The 20,753-nt window shown below is 43.9% G+C and overlaps 1 protein-coding gene across 1 annotated transcript in view; it reads right to left on the reverse strand.

The window, feature by feature from the left end:
- Nucleotides 1-18,084, reverse strand: part of grin2da (glutamate receptor, ionotropic, N-methyl D-aspartate 2D, a) — a 141,964-nt gene extending 123,880 nt beyond the window's left edge. The window contains exon 1 of the mRNA XM_058618611.1: nucleotides 17,704-18,084. The gene's annotated coding sequence lies outside the window, so the exon portion shown is untranslated. The remainder of the gene's footprint in view (nucleotides 1-17,703) is intronic.
- Between the last annotated feature and the right edge of the window lie 2,669 nt (nucleotides 18,085-20,753).

A 20,753-nucleotide genomic window follows, 5' to 3' on the forward strand; every position in this document is an offset into this window, starting at 1 on the left:
CACCACCGTGTGGGCCCAAAGTTAACGTAAAGAGAAAAAATACCAAACAAACGAAAATAAGAGACGGTGAACGCACCCGCGAGAGAGGCGGAGCTATGACATCATCGTGAAAAGGCGAGGGTGGCGTTTTGAGATTTTCTCTTTCAATCTCACGTGGATTAAAACGCTAACACGTTAAAAAATAATAAAATGTGAAATAAATGAAATTTAAGAACATTTGCACAAACACTCGTCACAGATGCTGAGTCATGATCCACCGAGTCTGTCATAGCAACAACTGTCACCACACCTGTGTGTGTGTGTGTGTGTGTGTGTGTGTGTGAATCTCAGGGTTTTTCTCGAGGTCAGGTTGTGTTTGCTCTGCAGTGAAAAACTGATAAGAGGACATTCGATATGAGGAGAGAGGAGAGGAGAGGAGAGGAGAGGAGAGGAGAGGAGGAGGAGGAGGAGGAGGAGGAGGAGGTGAGAGTGAGGGAAGAAAAGAATTGAAACACGGCTGGAGGGAGAGAAGAAACTGAAATCACCAACAGAGGAGATAAGGAAGGAGGAAAGAAGAGTGCGAGCAGTGGGTGCTGGTTTGTCAAAGCTTTGGTTTGTGTTCTGCAGCGAGACAGAAATGTTCTTCAGAAACTGGAAAAAGAATCTGCTGCAGAACAAACTCTGCTAATAAACTGCAGCAGTGGAAGAATCCTGTTCTAAAACAAGGAGAAAACTTTCCTTGTGATCAGCTGTGGAGCAGGAAGCTCCTCCTCCTCCTGACCCTGACGACCTTCACCACCTGGACTCTTAAATCCACGCTCGTCCCTGAAGCTGCAGCTGAAGCACAAAGACACGTCTTTGAAGACGCTCCAAACACCGCAGCGTCAGATGGTTCGGCTTAGACTTCGCAGCACAACCAGATGGGAGGGGTGACAGAGAGGCGTCGGCGAGGGGGCGGGGACTACACACGGACACGGACGCACAAGGACGTGTGTCTGTGTTTGCATGTGGGAGAAAAGTGAGGTTTAACAACGTGAACGACATCTGTCAACCATCTGTTCTCTCTGTGGTGAGGACCGCCTCTACAGACAGGACGAGGACCGCCTCTACAGAGAGGACGAGGACCGCCTCTACAGAGAGGACTAGGACCGCCTCTACAGAGAGGACGAGGACCGCCTCCACAGACAGGACCACTTTCACAGACAGGTGGAAGACCGCCTCTACAGAGAGGACTAGGACCGCCTCTACAGAGAGGACGAGGACCGCCTCCACAGAGAGGACGAGGGCCGCCTCTACAGGGAGGACTAGGACCGCCTCTACAGAGAGGACGAGGACCGCCTCTACAGAGAGGACTAGGACCGCCTCTACAGAGAGGACGAGGACCGCCTCCAAAGACAGGACCACTTTCACAGACAGGTGGAAGACCGCCTCCACAGAGAGGACGAGGACCGCCTCTACAGAGAGGACTAGGACCGCCTCTACAGAGAGGACGAGGACCGCCTCCACAGACAGGACCACTTTCACAGACAGGGGGAAGACCGCCTCCACAGAGAGGACGAGGACCGCCTCTACAGAGAGGACTAGGACCGCCTCTACAGAGAGGGACCGCCTCCACAGAGAGAAACCTCTGGCTGGGCCACTAAGATGTTGCTTTTGGACCACATGTAGTCCGCAGGCCACCACTTGAATAGTCTGGTCCTTTCCAATCCTCGAAAACTCAAAAACTACCGGAAAGCAGAAGAAGTCATTCACACAATTTGACAGAATTATATGGTTTAAATAATGAAAATGTGACAGAATGAGACTTTAAGAGAGACTCACAACAGATGGACTTCACTATCTGTACAAAGTGCTTTAAAGCCTGATTTAATCTGTATTTTATTCGAATAAACCCAGTTATTGTAGAGGATGTCACAGATTTCTCAGATATTTTATAAACATGCACAGTATCTTCTTCTTCTTTAACTCTCACTGCAGAGTGGTTACATACACAACTGTGATACATCTCGAAAATCATGGTTTTCTTTGTGTTTTGCTGCTGCTGTAACTGCTGCTGCTGTAACTGCTGCTGCTGCTGTAACTGATGCTGCTGCTGCTGCTGCTGCTGTAACTGCTGCTGCTGCTGCTGCTGTAACTGCTGCTGCTGTAACTGCTGCTGATGCTGCTGTAACTGCTGCTGCTGCTGCTGTAACTGCTGCTGATGCTGCTGTAACTGCTGCTGCTGTAACTGCTGCTGCTGCTGTAACTGCTGCTGCTGCTGTAACTGCTGCTGCTGCTGCTGTAACTGCTGCTGCTGTAACAAATCCTTTTTTTATTTCTGTGGCTGTGGAAGTTTAGATGTCACTGTTGCGTGCACACGTCTGTGGATCGTCGATGACTGTCGACTGGAGCTCTGAACGTTCTCAGGCTCCTGTTCTCACGCCGCACACTGGTAACCTTGACGACTATCGATGTTCTCCTGCTCAAAGTCCTGAGCAAACACTTGAATACAAGATGTTTGTAGAGACAAATGTACACAGAGACAGGAGGACGAGGACGAGGACGAGGACGAGAGGAGCCTCAGAACCTTTCCAGAACGTTCCGACAGTGTGAAGAGGCCTCATATCCACGAGTTCACATGTTAGAGAACATGTGGAGGTTCATACAAGTCATTACATGTTAAATGAGGATAATCCACTTAGACGTACAAGAGAAGAACCCTGAGCTCCAGCTACGTTCTGTATCTTCTCTGAAAGACGAGGTTCACCATGGACAGGTCAGCAGCTCATCACAGCGTCCACACACACACACACACAACCTCTCACTCTCACTCAGTTTAAAGTGTTCACTTCATGTAATCACCAATGACTGGTGAACCTGAAGAGAACATGTGACCTCCACACAGGATCTGAACCAGTGACCTTCTTGCTGTGAGGCCACAGTGCTGGCCGCTGTGTAACCCTAACTCTTCGCTGATCATTGAATGATTGTAAAGATGGAGAAGTGGAAGCTTCAGACAAAGAAACTTTAAAATAACAATCAATAAAAAGAAGCAGAAGCTTTATATCATTTACTGTATGAGTGAATAAACGTCACCTGACCAACAAACAACCGCAGGTAAATATGAGAGAAAACATCCAGATCTTCTGCAACAGGAAATACTCGTGGTCCACAAACCTGCTGCTGCTGCTGCTGCTGCTGCAATGACACCACAATTAGGGAAGTATGACCTGGATGAATGAATGAATGAATGAATGAATGAAACATCACTCGTCACCTCATCACTTCATCACCTCATAACTTTACAATTCATCACCTCTTTACTTCATCACCTCATCACTTTATCACTTCATTACCTCATAACTTCATAATTCATCACCTCATCACTTCATCACCTCATAACTTCATAATTCATCACCTCTTTACTTCATCACCTCATCACTTCATCACCTCATAACTTCATAATTCATCACCTGTTTACTTCATCACCTCATCACTTCATCACCTCATAACTTCATAATTCATCACCTGTTTACTTCATCACCTCATCACTTTATCACTTCATCACCTCATCACGTCATTACCTCATAACGTCATAATTCATCACCTCTTTACTTCATCACCTCATCACTTCATAATTCATCACTTCATCACCTCATCACCTCATCAACTCATCAACTCATCACCTCATCACTTCATCACCTCATAACTTCATAATTCATCACCTCTTTACTTCATCACCTCATCACTATATCACCTCATCACTTCACCACCTTATCACTTCATAATTCATCACCTCATCACTTCATCACCTCACCACTTCATAATTCATCACCTCATCACTTCATCCCTCATCACTTCATAATTCATCACCTCATCACTTTATCACCTCATCACCTCGTCACTTCATCACCTCATCACTTCATCACCTCATCATTTCATCACCTCATCACCTCATCACTTCATCCCTCATCACTTCATAATTCATCACCACATCACTTTATCACCTCATCACCTCATCACCTCGTCACTTCATCACCTCATCACTTCATCACCTCATCATTTCATCACCTCATCACCTCATCATTTCATCACTTCATCACTTCATCACCTCATCAATTCATCACCTCATCACTTCATCACTTCATCACCTCATCACCTCATCACTTCATCACCTCATCACTTCATCCCTCATCACTTCATAATTCATCACCACATCACTTTATCACCTCATCACCTCATCACCTCGTCACTTCATCACCTCATCACCTCATCACTTCATCACCTCATCATTTCATCACCTCATCACCTCATCATTTCATCACTTCATCACTTCATCACCTCATCAATTCATCACCTCATCACTTCATCACTTCATCACCTCATCACCTCATCACTTCATCACCTCATCACTTCATCACCTCATCACTTCATCACCTCATCACTTCATCACCTCGTCACCTCATCCCCCCACACAAAAAAAGGGTTACGGGGAGGTGGTGCAATGACATCACTGTTTACCGACAGCAGCGTATTAGCCGTCTCCACTTCAGGTCTCCTAAAACCCCGTCTCCGTGTGGACGACCCCTTAGTTTCCTCTTGTCTCACCAGCAGCAGACTCATCGTCCCAGATTGTCCCTGCAACTCAGTTCAGAGTCAGATTTACCAGAAAACCACTGATCCACTAATGAGTAATGAAAAAATATATATATAATATATATATTATATATATATATATATATATATATTATAAATAAGCTGCTCTTATATATTAGATAGATAGATAGATAGATAGATAGATAGATAGATAGATAGATACTTTATTCATCTCACAGAGAAATTCACAATTAGCGAGCTGTCAGTGAGCTGAACTCATGCTACATGTGTATGTCACGCTCAAACATGTGTTGAATAAATCTGGCGTAACAGACGCTTTTTTTACAGCAGATATTTATTTCAATGAAAGAGTAGAACAAACACAGGATTTACCAGTAACATGAATGAGTATTAACAGAGCTAAAGTGTAAGTGTAGCTCACGCTACATACTTGACACCTGTAAACAACAAAAAACTGCATACATGTTTTCTGGTTGTGTTCCATTAAAGTGAAATGGAAATAATTATCCTCTATTGTCGTTATAGCATCGCTAACACAACTAATCTAATGGTGGCATAAGACTTCTGCACAGTACTGTATATAAAATAAAATAAAATAAAATGAAATAAAATAAGATAAGATAAAATAAGATAAAATAAAATAAAATAAAATAAAATAAAATAAAATAAAATAAAATAAAATAAAATAAGATAAAATAAAATAAAATAAAATAAAATAAAATGAAAAGTGTGTGCGTGTGAGCTCTGCCTTCGAGGAGGAAGTCATCACCATGCAGACATCGTGTATTATTGACCAGTCTGTCAGTGTCACACGGACATGACACACAAACAGTCTGCACTGAGAAGGATCTGCCTCTGACAGACAGACACGCATGCAGACAGACAGACAGACAGACACGCAGACAGACAGACAGACAGACAAGTGCAAGTACAGCCGAGCTAAGATTGGATTTCTGTGCGCTGTGATTGGACGGAGGCTGCAGCAGAACTGCGAGCAGATCAGATTCTCATTGCACTACATTTGTTTTTAATGGAGCAGTGATTGTCGTCGTAACCGCGGCGATGAGATGCAGCACATTCAGCCGACGTGGACAATAACACATAAAAGCGGCGTGTGTTTCTGTTCCATGTCTCTCTCACGCTTTAATGATTCCGTCGTGTTTTTATTGTCTCAGTTTTCACTTTAATTTACAGGTTTTTCAATGAAAACATCAGAAAATCGACTGTGATGTCATAAAGTCCTCGTCTGTCTCTCACTGTTACACAGACTTTTGAAGTTTGTAAACCACTCACTCTCCCACACCAAAGCCCACAGAGAAAACCAGTGATTCTAACATCACACACACAGGAGTTGTTGATCCACTGCTCCCTCCATCACTAAGCACTAATGTCTGACTTTGTAAAATTCTGAGTTAGAATTCTTCGTTCAGATTGACCTCAGTGACACAAAGTGACCACATGAGGCAGCAGAGGACCAGCAGCTCCTAAAATCACTGATTTCCTCTATGGATTTTGGTGTGGGAGCGTGAGACTAGTGCTACCAGTTAAAAAATAAAGTCTGTGGAGATTTAGACACAAGAGGTTTTATTGTGAAGAGGTCTCACCTGTGCAGACAGAGACAATGTTTCCAATGAGTCTCCGTCCAAAGTCCAGAGAGACACTAACATCGACGGGTTGATCGCAGGAAGTTCTAAGTGTTTGAGATTGAATAAACTTTATTGATCTGGAGGAAACTCACTTGTTACAGAGGGAGAAGCTGATGAGGTCAACACACACTCACACATTCACTCTCACACGACATGACTGTGAACGGCTGAACACATTCATGGATTCACATTCATACGTTCACCAACGCCGACGTGAAACAACAAAAAACGTCGCGTTTCATCAGGAGCAACTGCTGCTGCTGCTGCTGCTGCTGTTACTGCTGTTACTACTGTTGCTGCTGTTACTACTGCTGTTACTGCTGCTGCTGCTGCTGCTGCTGTTACTGCTGCTGCTGCTGCTGCTGTTGCTACTACTGCTGCTGCTGCCACTACTGCTGCTGCTACTGCTGTTACTGCTGCTGCTGTTACTGCTGTTACTACTGTTGCTGCTGTTACTACTGCTGTTACTGCTGCTGCTGCTGTTACTGCTGCTGCTGCTGCTGCTACTACTGCTGCTGCTGTTAATGCTGCTACTACTGCTGCTGCTGCTGCTACTTCTGCTACTGCTGCTGCTGGTACTACTACTGCTGCTGCTGCTGTTAATAGAGCTGCTGCTACTGCTACTACTACTGCTGCTGCTGCTGTTACTGCTACTACTGCTGCCACTACTACTGCCGCTGCTGCTGCTGCTACTACTGCTGCTGCTGCTGCTACTGCTGCTGCTACTACTACTGCTGCTGCTGCTGCTGTTAATGCAGCTGCTGCTGCTACTGCTACTACTACTGCTGCTGCTGCTGCTGCTGCTGCTACTACTACTAATACTGCTGCTGCTGCTGCTGCTACTACTACTAATACTGCTGCTGCTGCTGCTACTACTACTGCTTTGGTCTGGCAACAAGTAAACCAACTTGTTGTAAGGCCTCAACTTCAGAGAAGAGAAAAATGGTTGTGGAGGAGGTGCGCCGTCAGGAGGAAGCTGAAAGAAGCGCAAAGGCTGTCTCTCTTGCCAAGCAGGGCCAATGGATGAGGTGGGAAGGGCTGGAGAGGAGAGAGCTCAGCTGGAGGCAGCTCTGGGAAATGGAAGCCAGTAACATCAGCTTCATTATCAGAGCTGTCTATGATGTGCTCCCATCTCCAAAAAACCTTCACGAGTGGTATGGAGAGGACCCAACCTGTCCCCTCACACAGGGCCGTTACACCTGGAGGCACAACCAGGTCCTCAAGAGTCTGGCTGCGGCTCTTGAGAGCAGGAGGACTGCTACCAACTCCTTGCCCCTGAGAGCAACCAACTCCACCACAGCACCAACATTCATCCGTGAGGGACAAACAAAGCCCAATCATCCCCCAACCAAGCCAGAAGCAGGAAAACTAGCCATGGCCCGGGGACCGGAAGATGCTAGTTGATATTGGCCAGCAATTAGTCTTTCCACCCGAGATAGCAGTTACCACCCTGAGACCAGACTTAGTACTCTGGTCCCCCTCAATCAAATCTGTCAACATCATAGAGCTCACAGTCCCATGGGAGAGTTCATCTGAAGAGGCCTATGAACGTAAGAAACTCCACTACACTGAACTGGCTGCAGACGCACAACAGCGAGGGTGGAATGCCAAATCTATCCAGTTGAAGTGGGGTGCAGAGGTTTTATGGCTTTTTCCACCATCAGGCTGTTAAAAGACCTCGGTATCCAAGGACAAGCTCTGCGACAGACAAATAAATCAGTCTCTGAAGCAGCCAGTGGATCTGGATAAAGCGGGAGGACCCTTGTTGGGCCCAAAGAACATCAGGAGCCACTCAGTAACTCCACCACCCCAGCACATCTCCCACTTACAGATCTAGGGCATAGTCCCGTGGGCTATTGATTGGGCATGGGACACAAGCTCAGGCTTGATCACCATGTAGCTGGCCACCTTTGATGAGGGTGTCTAGTGTTGAAAGGCCGAAACAGCTACTGCTGCTGCTGCTGCTGCTACTGCTGCTGCTGTTACTACTGCTGCTGCTACCACTGCTACTGCTGCTACTGCTGCTGCTGCTGCTGCTACTGCTGTTGCTGCTGCTACTGTTGCTGCTGCTGTTACTGCTGCTGCTACCACTGCTACTACTGCTGCTGCTGTTACTGCTGCTGCTACTACACTCATGCTGCTGCTGCTGCTACTACTACTGCTGCTGCTGCTGCTACCACTGCTACTGCTGCTGCTACTACTGATGTTACTGATGCTGCTGCTGCTGTTAATGCTGCTACTACTACTGCTGCTGCTGCAGTTACTACTGCTGCTGCTGCTACTACTACTGCTGCTGCAGTTACTACTGCTGCTGCTACTGCTGCTGTTAATGCTGCTGCTGCTGCTGCTACTGCTACTACTACTGCTGCTGCTGCTCCTACTACTGCTACTACTGCTGCTGCTGCTAATGCTACTACTACTACTGCTGCTGCTGCTACTGCTACTACTACTGCTACTACTGCTGCTGCTGCTGCTACTACTACTACTGCTGCTGCTGCTACTGCTACTACTACTGCTGCTGCTGCTACTACTACTGCTGCTGCTGCTGCCACTACTGCTGCTGCTGTTACCACTACTACTGCTGCTGCTGCTGCTGTTACCACTACTACTGCTGCTGCTGCTGCTACCACTACTACTGCTGCTGCTGCTGCTGTTACCACTACTACTGCTGCTGCTGCTGCTGCTACCACTACTACTGCTGCTGCTGCTACTACTACTGCTACTGCTTCAACTACTACTGCTGCTGTTGTTACTGCTGCTACCACTACTGCTGCTGCTGTTACTGCTGCTGCTACCACTGCTACTACTGCTGCTGCTGCTGTTACTGCTGCTGCTACTACACTCATGCTGCTGCTGCTACTACTACTGCTGCTGCTGCTGCTACTACTACTGCTGCTGCTGCTGCTACCACTGCTACTGCTGCTGCTGCTACTACTGATGTTACTGCTGCTGCTGCTGCTGTTAATGCTGCTACTACTACTGCTGCTGCTGCAGTTACTACTGCTGCTGCTGCTGTCAATGCTGCTACTACTACTGCTGCTGCAGTAACTACTGCTGCTGCTACTGCTGCTGCTGCTGTTAATGCTGCTGCTGCTACTGCTACTACTACTGCTGCTGCTGCTCCTACTACTGCTACTACTGCTGCTGCTGCTGCTGCTACTACTACTACTGCTGCTGCTGCTGCTGCTACTGCTACTACTACTGCTGCTGCTGCTGCTGCTACTGCTACTACTACTGCTGCCACTACTGCTGCTGCTGTTACCACTACTACTGCTGCTGCTGCTGCTGCTGTTACCACTTCTACTGCTGCTGCTGCTGCTACCACTACTACTGCTGCTGTTGCTACTACTACTGCTACTGCTTCAACTACTGCTGCTGTTGTTACTGCTGCTACCACTACTGCTGCTGCTGTTACTGCTGCTGCTGTTACGACTACTGCTGCTGCTGCTGCTACCACTACTACTGCTGCTGTTGCTACTACTACTGCTATTGCTTCAACTACTGCTGCTGTTGTTACTGCTGCTACCACTACTGCTGCTGCTGTTACTGCTGCTGCTGCTGCTACTAGCAGATAAATATTTCTGAATCAAATCACACGCTGATCAAACAGATGTGTGTGAGCTCATGTTTCCAGACCATAATAATGATGTTAAATATTGGGGAAATGAGATGGTGGTTTTCCCTCATAGTGTCGACGGTGGTTAATAAAAACAAATGCTATATTAATGTGATAAATCATGGTCTGTCATAATAACCCAGCATCACAGTTTACAGAGTGAGTATTGTATGTATTAACATTTCAAACACCCCGTGTTAGTGTGAAAACAGACCATGACAGAGCGTTACTACACCACCAAACATCAAAATATGCCACGTCATAACGCTGAAACGAACCAAATAAATCAAATAATAGTGTTAAAACACACCAGGTCACGTCAAAGCGTCACTGTAACAGCCTTCAATGGCTTTTCTTTTTTTTAAATGCTGTGTCATGCTATGCTATGCTATCATAGCATTAACAACGTACCCTGTAACAGAGTTAAAATACAGAATGTCAGCACAAATGTTTATTTAAGCGTTAAAACACATTTAACGCAGTGTGTGACGCCGTTTAAAATCTGATTTTTGCTGTGTCGTACAAATTATACCTATATATAAAAAATGCTATGTCATGCTAAAACTTAAGCTATGTCACAACTGAATTTCACCACAACAGCGTTTAAAACAAAAATGCTTCGTCATAGCACAACAACAGCATTTAAAGACACACACACACACACACCATGTCACAGCTAAACACAAAATGTGCTCTGTCATAGCATCACAACGCAACATTTAAAAACTGCTGTGTCACAACATTAAAACGTCAAAGTCACACAAAAATATTCTTAATTTCTAGCAGCAAATTTAAAGTGAAATGAAGCAAAACAGGAATATAGAGGTGTTTTTATTACTCTGAAACTGAGACGTCCACAGCTGTCCACAGCTGAGACGTCCACGGCTGAGACGTCCACGGCTAAGACTTCCACAGCTGAGACGTCCACAGCTGAGACGTCCACGCCTAAGACTTCCACAGCAGAGACTTCCACAGCAGAGAAGTCCACGGCTGAGACTTCCACAGCTGAGACTTCCACAGCAGAGACGTCCACGGCAGAGACTCCTGTGAGTCCATGTATGTTAAAGCTGCTGCAGCTACAAGGTCAAACTAAACCGTGTCCTCACGTCATGACCGCAGAGCAGGTTGTTTGTCTCCTTGTGTCCTCTGCGTCTGTCCTTGTTTCCTACAACCACCTGAGCCTGTAGCAGAGACGTGGTGAAAAACCACTTGTTTCCTGTTGTGTTGATGAATGTGTGTATGTGTCCTCTAGGTTAGACCAGAGTTAGACCAGAGTTAGACCAGAGTTAGACCAGAGGCAGACCAGAGGCAGACCAGAGTTAGACCAGAGTTAGACCAGAGGCAGACCAGAGGCAGACCAGAGGCAGATCACAGTTAGACCAGAGTTAGACCAGAGGCAGACCAGAGGCAGACCAGAGGCAGACCAGAAGCAGACCAGAGTTAGACCAGAGTTAGACCAGAGGCAGACCAGAGGCAGACCAGAGTTAGACCAGAGTTAGACCAGAGGCAGACCAGAGGCAGACCAGAGTTAGACCAGAGTTAGACCAGAGTTAGACCAGAGGCAGACCAGAGTTAGACCAGAGTTAGACCAGAGGCAGACCAGATGCAGACCAGAGGCAGACCAGTGGCAGACCAGAGGCAGACCAGAGTTAGACCAGCGGCAGACCAGAGGCAGACCAGAGTTAGACCAGAGGCAGACCAGAGTTAGACCAGAGTTAGACCAGAGGCAGACCAGAGTTAGACCAGAGGCAGACCAGAGTTAGACCAGAGGCAGACCAGAGTTAGACCAGAGTTAGACCAGAGTTAGACCAGAGGCAGACCAGAGTTAGACCAGAGTTAGACCAGAGGCAGACCAGAGTTAGACTAGAGGCAGACCAGAGTTAGACCAGAGGCAGACCAGAGGCAGACCAGAGTTAGACCAGAGGCAGACCAGAGTTAGACCAGAGGCAGACCAGAGGCAGACCAGAGTTAGACCAGAGGCAGACCAGAGTAAGACCAGAGGCAGACCAGAGTTAGACCAGAGGCAGACCAGAGTAAGACCAGAGGCAGACCAGAGTTAGACCAGAGTTAGACCAGCAGCCTGAAATGAGGAACTAAAACGAACATTAAAGTCCAAACACTAAAACTGCCAAAATCTTGCTAGGTGTATAAACATATATATTATATATTTATGATTATAATTTTAAACATATGTATCGTACGTGTTGGTATCAGCGCAGACATTAAAATATGATGTTTATTGACACTTAAACTATTGAAGCATCATCATAATCGTCAGAATGAACTTTTTTATTTCAGTTATGATTAGTTTCATTGATTATTATGGACGGCATTAGTATATACATATATATATGTATATATATATATATACATACCGTATATACGTACACACACAGTGATCACACACAGACAGACACACTGACACATGCAAATAATAAGTCACATTAAAGCCGTGAGAGTATAAGAAAGCCACAGCTGTCTGCTGGCATTTGTGTCAGCGCGGGAGAAAAATGTCTCTGACATTTACAGAAGCTGGAGCTTCTCTGAGCTTTAGTGCTAATGTAAACACAGCAACACCACACACACACACACACACACACACACCAACACACACACACACGCTCACACGCACACACACACACACACACACACGCGCGCTCACACACACGCGCGCTCACACGCACACACAAACAAACACAAACAAACAAACACACACGCGTACGCATGCATGCACGCACACACAGCCCAGTGTTTTTCTTAGTCACATGACAACTCTGGTCATGATGGTGAAAAAAGTTGAACAAAGTGAAGAAAATGAACTTTGATTGTTTGTCTAAATTTAGACAAAGATAAAAATAAAACTACAAAGATCCACGTACACACACACACACACACACACACACACACACTCTGGTCGACAGGACACAGTGATGGATTGTGGGAAATGGTGACACAAGTCGTACAGTTGTGTTCAAACACAAGCAGACGAAGTACACACACACACACACACACTCCTTTCCTTCATTCCTCTCCTTGTCTCCTTCCATTCCTCACTCAGTCTGTTCTAACTTCACGACGTCTCACGTCTTTAGCTCACAAAACAGACTCACGACAGCTTAAGTCGACATGATGTTGAGATTGTGTTCACAGACTTTTCACAGAAAACAGCAGCAGGTTTACTCACTGCTGGTTAAAGCAACCACAGCCTGTTCTGCAGTGTAAACACAGTCTGTACATGTTTGTGCTGATGATGAAACAGAGGAGACTGTTCACATGATTTTTCACGTGAACACGACGAGGCCGGGATCTTTAAAAGCCATAGAGTGAGTTGTCTTTCAATCGAAAACAGCATGTGACGATGTGTGAGTGAATGAGTGAATTAGTAAATGAGTGAATGAGTATATGGCAAAACCGTAGAATCACGCAGATTTGAGAGGAAATCAAGACGAGAAAAACAACATTTACAGACACAAAAGACCCACAAGCTGGAGACAAATCACCTGAGTAAATAACCTAGTCCATGAATTACATGGGAGCTCCCATAAAGAGGGGCGGGACTCCCATGAAGGTAGTCAAAATTGTTATGAAGCTGAAAAATGACAGAAAGTACAAAATATTCACATTTAAAAAGCTGAAAAATTACAGAAAGTAGAAAATATTCATATTTAAGAAGCTGAAAAATGACAGAAAGTAGAAAATATTCACATTTAAAAAGCTGAAAAATGACAGAAAGTAGAAAATATTCACATTTAAAAAGCTGAAAAATAACAGCAAGTAGAAAATATTCACATTTAAAAAGCTGAAAAATGACAGAAAGTAGAAAATATTCACATTTAAAAAGCTGAAAAATGACAGAAAGTAGAAAATATTCACATTTAAGAAGCTGAAAAATGACAGAAAGTAGAAAATATTCACATTTAAGAAGCAGAAAAAAAACAGAAAGTAGAAAATATTCACATTTAAGAAGCAGAAAATGACAGAAAGTAGAAAATATTCACATTTAAGAAGCAGAAAATTACAGAAAGTAGAAAATATTCACATTTAAGAAGCTGAAAAATGACAGAAAGTAGAAAATATTCACATTTAAGAAGCTGAAAAATGACAGAAAGTAGAAAATATTCATGTTGAAGAAGCTGAAAAATGACAGAAAGTAGAAAATATTCATGTTGAAGAAGCTGAAAAATGACAGAAAGTAGAAAATGTTCACATTTAAGAAGCTGAAAAATGACAGAAAGTAGAAAATATTCATGTTGAAGAAGCTGAAAAATGACGGAAAGTAGAAAATATTCACATTTAAGAAGCTGAAAAATGACAGAAAGTAGAAAATATTCACATTTAAGAAGCTGAAAAATGACGGAAAGTAGAAAATATTCACATTTAAGAAGCTGAAAAATGACAGAAAGTAGAAAATATTCACGTTGAAGAAGCTGAAAAATGACAGAAAGTAGAAAATATTCATGTTGAAGAAGCTGAAAAATGACAGAAAGTAGAAAATATTCATGTTGAAGAAGCTGAAAAATGACAGAAAGTAGAAAATGTTCACATTTAAGAAGCTGAAAAATAACAGAAAGTAGAAAATATTCACATTTAAGAAGCTGAAAAATTACAGAAAGTAGAAAATATTCACATTTAAGAAGCTGAAAAATGACAGAAAGTAGAAAATGTTCACATTTAAGAAGCTGAAAAATAACAGAAAGTAGAAAATATTCACATTTAAGAAGCTGAAAAATAACAGAAAGTAGAAAATATTCACATTTAAGAAGCTGAAAAATGACAGAAAGTAGAAAATGTTCACATTTAAGAAGCTGAAAAATAACAGAAAGTAGAAAATATTCACATTTAAGAAGCTGAAAAATTACAGAAAGTAGAAACTGTTCACGTTTAACTTTTTAACACATTTTACTGGAACGATGAGAAACTTTGTTTTAATAATGAAAAATGTAGTAATCGATTGATAATTGATTATTCGAGTGATTGTTTCAGCCCTGAATGAATGAAACTTCTACAAAGTTCCTCCTTTTGTGATATGTATTTATTTATTGATAATAATAACAGCCTTTGCCCTCAGCTCCTCCTCATTATTGCCACATAATGTATCATAAAAGTAAACCTGTTATGGTCATGTATCGCTGTATATTGATTATCACACAACTGTGGTATGGTGATATTATTGGTGGACTGTGTATCGTACGGTGAGGTTGACAGACCTGTATCCGTCCTCCTCTCTGACACACGACAGCTGCTGCTTCATTTTCAACACATTTCACTCCATAAAAGTCTTTTTTAATAGAGTGAACAAACGTTAATGACTCGGCCATCTTGGCTCTTTCTTTTTTCCTCCTCCACGCTCTCTCACCCACAGAGTGTGTCTCTCTCTCTCTCTCTCTCTCTGGTCGCTGTCATTATCCTTTCACTTTAAAAAATCGCCTCACAAGAGGAGAAAAAAAAGAAATAACCTTAGAAGTGTAACAGCAGACGCCGCTCACACGAAACACCAGGCTAAGACCGTGAACGCCGTCTCTCATCCATCACAGCTTTTTAAAAAACTCTGCTGCATCAGCACTCACTCATTCACTCACTCATTCACTCATTCATAAACCTCAAAATGGAGGAAGGAAGCAGTAAGGGAGAGCAGAGCAGGACGAGGTTTTCCTCTGTTACTACAATAAGACGAGGGGGCGCGAGGTCACACAAACACGTCCGAAATGTCAGTCAACACAGACGACAGCAGGGTCGTCGTGGTCGTCGTGGTCGTCATGGTTACTGACCCACAGGAGCTCAGCTACTGTTTCTGAGAGCAGTAAAAGGAGACGTGACACGTTCAGTGTGCACACAGGTGAAGACTTAAGACACAGAAACATTGAAACTATGATTGTGAAACTGGTCATTTTCATGTTTTCTGAACTTAATTATTCAATCCACTGGTCATGTGGATTCAGGCAGGTATGGCTATTGTTTTTATTCTGCAGTTACATGTGCAGCCCTGTTTGTACCTCAAAACAAGACAGTCCATTGATGAAGTATGTGTTATTACTGAAATTCACGGGTTTATGAGTGTGTTTGAACGAGGTACAGACTGTTCACACATGACATTTCACTCCCACACCAAACCTCAGAGAGAAAATCAGTGATTTTAGCTCACAGGGCGACAGGAGCTGCTGCTCTACTGCTGCCTCGTGTGGTCACTTTGTGTCATTGAGGTAAGTCAAAACTAAGGATTTTAGAAGCCGAACTCCTAAAATAAGACATTAGAACTTAGTGATGGAGGCAGCAGTGGATCAACAACCCCTGTGTCCCTGTGAGCTAAAATCACTGATTTTCTCTCTGGGCTTTGGTGTGGGAGAGTGAGTGCTTTACAAACTTCAGTTTCTGATGGAAAAGTCTGTCTAGGAGCAACAAAAATGGGCAAATCCTGCTGCTAACATATTGTCGACTGAAGCTAGATTATTTTTATAATTATAATTATTATTATTATTATTATTATTATTATTATTATTATTATTATTAATAATAGTTTATTCCATGTGCCATAATCTCACTCATCACTGTCACATGTTTTGAAAGTTTTAGCATTAAACTGCTGACATGATATTTATCACAGAGACACTTCTCTGACCACAGTGTTGTCACAGTGTCCTGTAAACACATTCATATTCACTCGTTCACTCGTGCAGGTGTTGCTGCGGCCCCTGCAGGTTTAATCTGAGTCTCACACACACACACACACACACACACACACTGAGATCACATCCTTCAGTGTGGCCTCTACTTCAGCCACACCTGAGCACACACACACGTACACACTCCTGCACACACACGTACACACACACACTCCTGCACACATACACACACGTACACACTCCTGCACACACACACGTACACACTCCTGCACACACACACACACACACAGTAAAGGGGATGAGTAGTGTGTTTCCAGCTCATGACTGAAAATTCAATTCACGCTGAGAGCGAGTGAAGCAAGATGCAGACAAACTGTTGAACCGCACGCACGCACACACACATACATGCACATGCACATGCACGCACACACACCAGCACACACAGACACTATCAATGCCTATGGAGTTATTTTTCATACATACATTCATTCATTCATTCATTCAGGAATGTGTGTGTGTGTGTGTGTGTGTGTGTGTGTGGTATGAATCCCATTTTCTCCTATCTGTCCTGGGGAGTGATTTTCACCCCCCCCCCCCCCCCCCCACACACACACACACCCTCTGCTACTTGCTGGTGCACCAGCTGCTGATGTGCGAGACACACACAGACACACACACACACACACACACTGATCGTGGTTCTGATAGCTGCCCCACAGCTAATAATACTGAACAGGGAGGGTGGGGGTGGGGGGGTGAGGAGGGGAAGCGTAGTAGAGCGAGAGCACAGCGTGACGATACATTGCGCACATATGCGCAACAACCGGTTGGATAAAGTGCACAATACAAATATCTGCATATGGCAAAAGTGGCAAGGCGCGTGCACGCGTTTTTTTCCCCCACACGTGAAACCACCGCTGCTGCGTGTTTGTGTGTGTGTGCGCGCGTGCGTGTGTCACTAACTTGTGTCCACACTCACTTCACGCGTGACAGCAGAGACAGACAGAAGTGAAAGAAGGATGGCGCACATGTGCGTGCACGCGCATCAATGACAGAGGGGTCAAAGCCTCGCTGCACACACACACACACACACTCACAGGAGCCTCCGGTGAAACGCAGCAGCAGCAGCGGCCCGGATGTGAAGGACAAACCCGGGGACAGTGAGTGAGAGACAGCGCAACACATTCACCTTCACCGGGGGGGAGACAGGGTCCAACAGGAGGAGACATGAGAGGAATTGACTCACTGTTCTCAGGAGCTGGACTCTCTTCTTCTTCTCCTCCTCCTTCTCTTCTTCTTTCCTCTCTCCGCGTCTTGTGTCCGTGCGCCACGATCCATCCATCCATCCTCCGCTGGACATTTCCTGCGGCAGAAACAGCCCCGCTATCGATTGTCAGTGATGCGGGATACAGACGTCCTCCTCGGGATGAAACCAACACATATCACGTCCTTCTCTCTCTCTCTTTGTCTGTCTCTCTTTCTGTCTGTCTGTCTCTCTCCTCCTTCTGTCTCCTTCTCTGTCTCTGTTCTCAGCGGATGAAAACACACACACACACACACACACAGTTTGGATCTTTTTCCTCCTTCACTCAGTGAGGCTACATGTTGCTGACTGCTGCTCTCTCTCTCTCTCTCTCTCTCTCTCTCTCTCGCTCCCTCTCTCGCTCTCTCGCTCTCTCTCTCTCTCTCTCTCTCGTTACTTTGTTAAAATTCAGTATGTACGCTCCGTCACCTAGCAACCTCCCTCCCTCCCTCCCTCTCCCTCTCTCTCTCTCTCTCATCACTTCCTCGCGACACGTGTTGAATGCTAAACAAACTTGTCTACAGTGAGATGTGTTGTTTATTTATTTTTATCTTTTCCTACAAATGTTTTTTTCTTTGATTCATTCTTCACCTTCTCCATCCACCTCTTCCTCATCCCTCCATCTCCCAGGGACTGATGCAAAAGAACACACCTGAGTGACCTTAAAGTCACAGTTCACTAAGTCTAAGGCCGTTTCTCAATACTCAAGTAAGCAAGTATGTACTTGCTTACTTGGGAAGTATATACTTGAGAAGTACGCTGAGAGTATATACTTGCCAAGTACGGGAGTACACAAGTATGTGGTTGTTTCTCAATACTCAAGTATGCAAGTGTGTATGTATTGTTCTGCTGCAGCCTCATTAGCGCCACCTAAGGTGTTGATAAATGAACATATGAAATACTTTTAATAAATGCATATATGTTGTTATTATTTTTACATTTCAAATATTTAACTTCATTTATTAATTTATTTCTATTAAAATATACAATACAAATAATACAATGTGGAAAATAGATATATTACAGCATTGTAGAGTAGTATATATATATATATATACATATATGTATGACATATATGTACTTGTACAAATATATACTTATATATATAATACATAATTGAATTGAATTGAATTGAATACTACTCTACATACTATACTATACATATCTAATATTTACATATTATATTTAAATACAGATACAATGACTGTGCGACTTTAATATAAACCTAACATTCAAAGCTAAAATAAATAAAACATTAACAATATACAAACCTTCAAACTTTCAGGTCAAAACGTTTCCATAAAAAACAAAATAACACGTCAACAACAAATCTATGGATCACACCGAGCATCTAATGACAGCGATGTCTGAGGCAGCGGATCATTTCATCAGGACAGGCCGAGGTAACGCTGCTCTGTGCCGGGCACAGTGAGCGCCGAGCGCCCGCAGAGGCGGAGCTGATCACCTCCGACAAACGTCGCTGCCAAACTATAAATACGTCATATCTTCATACACAAACCACATGTTTGAATTCTAAATGACTCATTTCTCGCCTCAAATGATGTTAAAACTTTGTTCCGGGACACAGAAAAATATTTATTTCAGATTTATATTTCTATTATTTGCTGCTATGCTCCGCCGAAATGTATTCTGGGATACATGGCCATCCCAAGTACGCTTAAGTCACCTCCGATGCATACTTGGTAAAAATGGGCGGAGCGAGAACACTTCCGGGTTTGAGAACCGTCCTCGCTGTTCGCTTACTTGAGAATTGGAACAGCCCTTGGACTGAGGCTGATGAAGTTTTCACAAGTACGGGAGTACGCAAGTACGCTCAAGTACGCACAAGTATGGATATTGAGAAACGGCCAGAGTCTAAGAGTCTTTATCTCACTGTGAGACAGACAACAGGAAACTGAAGTTTGTGAAACACCAAAGTCCAGAGAGGGGACACAGGAGCTGCTGGTCCTCTGCTGCCTCGTGTGGTCACTTTGTGTCACTGAAGTTAATGTATTCGTAGGTTTTCAAAGCTGAACTCATAAAATAAGACATGGAGGCAGCAGTCCTGTGTGTGTGATGTTAAAATCACTGATTTTCTCTCTGGACTTTGGTGTGGGAGAGTGAGTGGGTTTATGAGTGGCACTATTTAACAGAATGTGTCATAAAGTTCACAATAAAAACATATTTATGATGAAAATGAATGTATAAAAATATTGAAGTATAACTTGATTTCGGGTGTGGGTGTGTGTGTGTGGAGGGGGAAATAAATAACGTGATTTTTATTCTCGCACGTTCAAAAATCTTTTTTCGAAAATTGAAAAATCTTTGTCATTTTAAGACAGAATCTGATTCTGGTTCTGATGTGATTGTGTGTGTGTGTGTGTGTGTGTGCGCGTGTGCGTGTGTGTGTGTGTGTGTGTGTGGAGGGGGAAATAAATAACGTGATTTTTATTCTCGCACGTTCAAAAATCTTTTTTCGAAAATTGAAAAATCTTTGTCATTTTAAGACAGAATCTGATTCTGGTTCTGATGTGATTGTGTGTGTGTGTGTGTGTGTGTGCGCGTGTGCGTGTGTGTGTGTGTGTGTGTGTGGAGGGGGAAATAAATAACGTGATTTTTATTCCCGCACGTTCAAAAATCTTTTTTAGAAAACTGAAAAATCTTTGTCATTTTACGACAGAATCTGATTCTGGTTCTGATGTGATTGTGTGTGTGTGTGTGTGTGTGTGTGTGTGTGTGTGTTCTGTTGAACACTGAGTCAGGAAACAGAGGATGAATCTCGTCACAGAAACGACACCAATGACCAACGACTCATCCATTAAAGCTTGTGTCCTCCTGTGTCCTCTCAGCACAAGTCCATCATAGGTGCATAACTCTCCTGCACATCTGTTATAAGGCTGATTTTCCTGTCTCCAAGATTGTCTTCAGTTGCTTCAGTGTGTCATTTTCTGTTTTATGTCCTCAAGGCTCATGTCCTGTACCTCGTGCATCGT

Source organism: Solea solea, chromosome 20 (genome assembly GCF_958295425.1).
Source record: "Solea solea chromosome 20, fSolSol10.1, whole genome shotgun sequence".
Lineage (NCBI taxonomy): Eukaryota > Metazoa > Chordata > Actinopteri > Pleuronectiformes > Soleidae > Solea > Solea solea.